Genomic DNA, 7,190 nt, shown 5'->3' on the forward strand with positions numbered 1-7,190 from the left:
TTTGCCGCAAGCGTGGTCTCTAGCTTTACGATACTATTATTATGGACTACAGGATAGATTTTTAGGAATTGACAGAAATTTGTAACCTTAGGAACCTTAAGAATATAGTAAATAACATCAGAACTTTGCAAAATTTTTACCTTAGATACTAAAAGTAAATTACTTAAACTAAAGGGTAATTGTTCGGAATTGAACGCTTGATCCATCTCTTCGTCATCCAAAATAAGTGGATTTATGATATTACTTTTTGCCAACACAATGGAAAGTGCTAGTCTGTTTAGTTGGCTGATTATATGGTTATTTCTTCTTACCAAATTTTCACAGAGCAATGTTTCCTCGTCTTTTAATATCCAATCCGTTTGATTTCCGCGAAGTGTATTGATTAGGTTGGTAATTTCGTTAATTCTATTTTGTAAATCGGAGTTAATTCTAATCTGCCTATTGTTGTTTTCTATTAGTATGCTTTCCTTTGTCAAGAGCAGTTCAAAATCTTCGTGGTCCGGGGTACCGGCTATAAATTTCAGGGCGGACCCCAGAAAATCTATTGACCTTGCAATTCTCTTAGGTATTTCCAAAGTGCGAATTATGTGTAGTATTTCCTCACCTTGCTGTTTCAAAATATTTTCGTTCACTACCTGATTTTTTGATTTTGATGTGAACCATCGGCTTCCGTAAGCTATCTGGCGATAATCTGTTAGGTTGGTGGCGTGCACGAGGTAAATGAATTCATTATAAATAGCCACATTTCCCCGAGGGATGGTGATAACTTGTGAGGAGGTGTAGTCAATTAAATTGGCTCTAGTGACGAAGACTAGGGCAAGCGGCAATCTGAAATTGATTTTATCGTAAATTACTTTTATGAATTTTCCTGCCTTCTATCTGTACTGTTGTACCTAAATCTCTTTCTACTATTTTTTCCACGAACACCTTCTCAAATTTATTTCCCAATCGCTTATTTCGTCGAAGAAACACCCTTTCACCAGGCTGATATGTTTTGGTTATTCTTTTCTCATTCAATCTATTCAATACTAAATTCTGGGCTCTTATTAATTTATCTCTAATTTCCCCAAATTTCTCCGCTGGGCAGTTCTGCAAAATTTCGATTGGTTTCGAATCTACAACCGAGTGAATTGTTCTGTTGTACTTGTAAGCAGCAAGCAAAATCAGATCTTTAACCTCGCTTATCTGCTGCTGTGCCTTCACGCATCTGGCTATTTCCAAAAGGGTTGAATGAAACTTTTCGACCTGTCCGTTGCTTTCGCTATGTAAGGTGGGTACGAAAAACTGTTCTATGGAGAAATGATCGCGTAGCATGTTTCTAATTAAATTTGAAGTAAACGCTCTTTCGTTATCTGTGACAATTGTTTTAGTGTTTTGGAACATACCTAATACCTCTAATAAAGCTTCTTTTATATCAATGGTACATCTTGAAATAACAGGTTTAACAATTGCAAACTTTGAAAACCTATCAACAGCAGTTAAGAATAGCTGCTTTCCAGTAATTAAAATGTCTAAGTGGAGAATTTCTCCTGGGTGCTCTGGGATTGGAGTTTTCCCAATTTCCGGATTTGGTGGTTTTCTTTGGTATTTATTTTCCAGACAGATCTTGCAATTTGATACAGCTGACCTGAGCATTTTCCTCATGTCGGGAAAGTAGTATTCTGATAGAATTTGCTTAAAATTCTCGGACAGAGATCGATGGGCACGGGCATGCTCCGTTGCTATTGCTTCCTGTTGATCGTTCGGATTCGTTAGATCGATTACAAATTTTTCTGTATGAATAAATTTAACCCCCGGGAATGCTTCGACAAGAGGTCCCTGGATCTCTGATAGTGTCGGAAGATCGCAACAAAGAGCGTTTGTAACGCTAGGGTTTACGAGTTTCTTAAGATTATGCAACAAATTTACTATTGTGTCGTAATTTATAGTATAACGAATTTTTTTCTGAAAAATTATTTTTGTACTTTGGTGATAATGATCCCCCTTCGTCAAAATGAATTGTCTTTTGAATTGGTTTACTGGATACTGGATAGTTTTAATTGTGTTTGAGAGCGATGACTCGCTATGTGCTGTAGCATCTGTATCAGTCATATTATTCAAAAACTGACGGGACAGAGCGTCTGCTACGACGTTGTCTCTGCCGGGTTTATAAACAAATTTAGGCGAAAATTCTTCTATGAACGCACGCCATCGCTTCATTTTTGTATTAGGATTTTTGTTCGAAATAGCGAAAGTTAAAGGCTGGTGGTCTGTGAATATTACGATGTCTTTAATACCGTATAAGTAATGTCGAAGGTTTTTAAGGGCCCACACTATAGCCAAGAGCTCACGCTCATTGGTTGCATAATTCTCCTCTGTTTTTGATAATGTTCTTGAAATCATTGTAATGGGCCGACCATTCTGGGAGAGGACCGCGCCTAAAGCGCTAGAGGAAGCGTCTGTTGTTAGTTCGAATGTTTTGTCATAATCCGGATAAAACAGCAAAACATCTTCCGATGCCAAAATGCTTTTTACCCTTTTAAATGCTTGAATGGCCTCGTCATCAAGGACTATTTTAGTGTGTTTGGACTTGTGGGATGACACATGGCCATTCTCCCCCCGAAGATACTTTGTTAATGGTTTGACGATAGACGCATAATCCCTTATAAACCTTCTATAATAACCTGACAGACCCAAGAAAGAGCGTAATGCTCGAAGTGTTTCCGGCTTCCTATAGTCGATTATGTCCTTGACCTTATTTGGACATGTTTTTATCCCCCTTCGAGAGACAATAAAGCCAAGAAACTCAACCTTATCTTTAAAGAATTTAGTCTTTTCTGCTGAAACTCGCATACCGGCCCTTTCCAACTTCCCCAGTACCTTATCGACATGTTGAATATGAGACTTTTCGTCCCTTGAAAAGATGATTATATCATCCATATAAACTTGGCAACTTTGGCCAATGTCGTCTCTCAAGACGTCATCAATAGCCCGTTGAAAGATACTGGGCGCATTTTTTAACCCGAATGGCAATCTATTAAATTCGTATTTGCCATTGTTAATGCTGAAGGCTGTTTTTTCGCGGTCCTTCTCCTCAAGGATTATCTGGTGGAATCCAGACTTTAGATCTAAAGTAGTAAAAAATCTGGAACTGCCCAGGTTTGCCAATATGGTAGAAATATCTGGTATAGGATATTTATCCGCAATCGTTTTTTCGTTTAATTTTCGAAAGTCGATTACCATGCGGAGCTTTTGTTTACCATATTCATCCAGGCCTTTTTTATTCACTACATGGACCGGAGAGTTATACGCCGAATTAGATTTTCGGATAATTCCTTCTTTCAACAGTATTTCTATTTCCTTATTAATGAATCCTGCCGCCGAAACCGGGTATGGATAAGATCGGGTGTAAATTGGTTCCGAGGAAGTGGTACGAATTTTAGCTTTGACCTTAGTATTAAATGGCAAAGCGCGGTTAGGTTCGGCAAAGGCCTTAAAATTCTTTTTAATCATAGAGTCAAAATCGTTTTTCACAAGAGCTGGGACCGAGTCCTTGTCCAAATATATGGAGTTAACTTGCTCACATTTGACGTTATTTAATTTTTCCTTACCACCCTCGTAATATAAGTATCCGGATGTCGTATCAATTTTAGATTCTATCTCCTTAAGGAAATCGTATCCCACTATACCATCGAAGCCCTTTATATTAGGAAGAATGAAGAAAGTTGAGACTTTCCCCAAAACGAAAACCTTACATTTTTTTTCTATGAGATTACATCCGTTTATAGTTTTGACCGTAAACTGTCTCTCCACAGGGATAATTCCCTTTAGGAAGCTCAAATTTTTGATATAGTTTTTTGAAGTTCCTGTATCAATCAGTAACCTAAGCTCCTGCCCCTCCGACGCCTTCTTGGTAATGTAAGGTAGGAGCGACCTTATACTAAAAAATTAACCTCGTCTTCCATCGCGAAATTGGAAGCGATCTCGACATCCGAATCACTGTCACGGTCCACAGTAATTTTCTTTTGTGGATCCACCTCTGGGGTTGTCTCCAAATGGTTGGTCCGTTGCACTTTCGGCTTCCGTGAATTTACTGAATCTCCCCTTCTGTGCTCCCGTTTATTCACGTATTGATTAGCATCCCTTTTGGGGTGCCCTCCCACGGCATTTCCCTTTCTATAACTCTGGTTGGACTGTTTTGTACGTCGGAATGCGGAGGATCCGCGGTCTACATCCATTGGAGTAGGGGTGTCCTTGAGCATTTGGGGATTGCCAGGATAGTTATTGTGGTATTTTGGGCTAGTGGTAGTTGCTACGTTGTTAACCGCAAATGTTCTGGCGAAATCATAACGCATGCGGTTGTTCGCTAACTCCTGGGCAGTAGCCAGTGCAGAAGGCAAATCTTTAGGATTGGCAGAAAATAGAATGTCGCATAACGGCCGCTTTAGGCCAGAAATAAAAACTCTTAATGCGTTTTCTCTAGCTCTATCATTGAGCGCGGCGGCAAGCTGCGTATTGTTTGAATGAGTCATTATATTTTTATTTGTTATGAGTGTTAATTGCTTGTCTACCGTATCATAATATTGGCAGATTGACAAACTGCCCTGCCTCAGAACGCTGAGCTCTGTTTCCAAAACATGTAGCGGTCTTTTGTCCGCGTATGCTTTGTCCAATCTAGCTATTATAGCTTTAAAATTTAAAACAGTTGAGAAGGAAGCGAGCGTTGCATTTGCGGGGCCTACTATCTTGTTTCTAAATATCCCCATGGCAACATAATATTGCTCTGAACCCTCTTTGTAGTAGCCAATGGCGAATTCTGCTGCGGAACGCCAGGCCGGATAAGAAGCAGTATCCCCCTTAAATTCTTGTATAGATTTTATTAAATCCATATTTGTGTTGCCCCCGACCACAGTTGGATTTATTTCCACGGGAATGTAACTCTCCGCGGATGGCGGCTCTAAGCGCCGAAGAGTTTGCATCACTTCATCCAACTGGGCTTTTAATTCTTTTTTATTTTGCTCATTTTGTTGTCTTAAAATTTCTATTACCTGTTCCCTAGTTACACTCATGTTAATTTTGTTTTGCTTTTTTTTTTTTAAAAAAGGGTAAGAAAGAGCCGAAGGTATTTCGCTTTACAAAAACTTTATATAACTTTTCTTTAATTGCACTGGATCAAAACCGAACAATTACTTACAGTATTATTATTTCACGTATTGCAATCATTTCTGCCGTGCAGGTTTCCTTCGTTTCCACAAATAGTTGATTGTATCCTTCGTTGTTAGATTCAGTTGTTCTGCCAGTTGGGTTCAGTTGTCCTGCTAGTTGGGCTCGGTTATTCTGCCAGTTGGGTTCAGTTGTCCTGCTAGTTGGGCTCGGTTGTTCTGCTAGTTGGGTTCAGTTATTCTGCTAGTTGGGTTCAGTTGTCCTGCTAGTTGGGCGCCACTTTTCTGTTTTTGCCGTTCTTTATTAAACTCCAATCTCAACTTTCGACCGTTCTTTATTAAACTCCAATCTCAACTTTCGACCGTTCTTTATTAAACTCCAATCTCAACTAAAAACTATATTCTTACAATCTACCCTAAATCCCTACTTGCGGTGTAGCTATTGAGTTTGTGTTGGTGTAGTTGCGCCGGCAGCTTTGTTTGTATGTTGGTACGAATGCATTCTCAGCTGCATTCCTCAAGCTGCCAAAAGTCACGTACGTAAATTGATGATCAGCTTGACCGCTGTAAGATTTGTTTATTTGCAAAATCCAAAAGACGGGCAGGCGTAGGAGTAAGCTGTGCGATCTAATTACGAACAGCCAGTAACGTGGGAGTGATTCAAGGGAATCATCAAATCTCTGTTTTAGCTTTGCAAGTGTGCAATGCGCTAACTTGTAGCATCCACAGATATAAAACGGTGCAAACACTCGTTCGTACGAGCATAGCGATTAAATATCGCCAAATATCCTTTTGAAGTTATCAAAGATCCAAGCATGTGAAGCATGCCCATTATTTTGTACATGGTCTCAAATTTTTCTTAAAATTGGTTTTTTGTAGGCTTTAGTATAACAAGAAGTAAACTGGAAAAATTTTTAAAAATTTATTTATTTAATTTTGAATAATTTTGCGATTTATTCATTGGAGAAAATTTTGTTGTGAAGTTTTTCCCCGAATTTCTTCTTTTTAACGTTTTTATAATTTTTTTAGAAGAGAAAATATATTTAAAAAAAGTCCGGAAATTTGGCCAAAAAATATTTTTTTATTATTTAAAAAAAACACATTGCTCCACTTTTCGGATGGCCACCTTGCATTCACGCATTAATTGGTTCTGGTCCAGTTATTTCCGATTCGTTAGCGATTTAAAAAAAAATGATAAGGGTGTCAATTTCCAGTGCAGAGTGCACGCGGGCGCACAAAACAATTATCAACTTTGAGCTCTTCTCTCATGACGAATGCAACTCTCTTTTGTTTACACATTTTTTTGAATGTAAAAAAAGAGCTATGGTCTCTTTTCCACTAGTTTACATCGAAAACATATTGAATGCAATTGCATATGTGTCCAAAATCATTCAGTTAGGATGCCTTCAGTAGGCATACCTTCTCTATAAATGCATTCGCTCCAAGGTGGATTTAATAAGGTGACAGCATTCACCCAGCTGAATTTTTCGCCGTAGGTATGGCTTACGTCAAAATGATATGCTTTGTTTGTATGTATTGGTATGTTTACATTCGTATGTTTACATTTGCTTGCTGATTTTGACATGATGCTTGCACCAAACGCAACAACAAATACATGTAGGGTTTTACTTATATGTGTTTGCTGTCACCTGTAATAAATTCGCCTTGATTCGCTCCATACCATAGACACTGAGTGGCAAAAAATGCTTTCCCTATGGCGATTATGTATAATATAATCGATAACTGGTATTTCAAAAGGGAAGTTCGGTCGAAATTAGTAAATATAATAATGCGGCCGCCGTAGCCAAATGGCTTGGTACGTGACTACCATTCGAAAGTGCACAGGTTGAATCTCCGTGGATGAAACATCAAATGATAGAAGGTTTTTTCTAAGAGCGGTCGCTCCTCAGCAGGCAATGGCAAATCTCCGAGTGTATTTCTGCCATTAAAAAGTTCTTCATAAAAAACCATTTGCCATTCTGGGGTGGCGTAAAACTGTAGGTTATATCATTTTCAGAACAAAATAAAGACTCACACCACAAATCGGAG

This window comes from Anastrepha ludens, chromosome 2 (assembly GCF_028408465.1).
Source record: "Anastrepha ludens isolate Willacy chromosome 2, idAnaLude1.1, whole genome shotgun sequence".
Taxonomy (NCBI): Eukaryota; Metazoa; Arthropoda; class Insecta; order Diptera; family Tephritidae; genus Anastrepha; species Anastrepha ludens.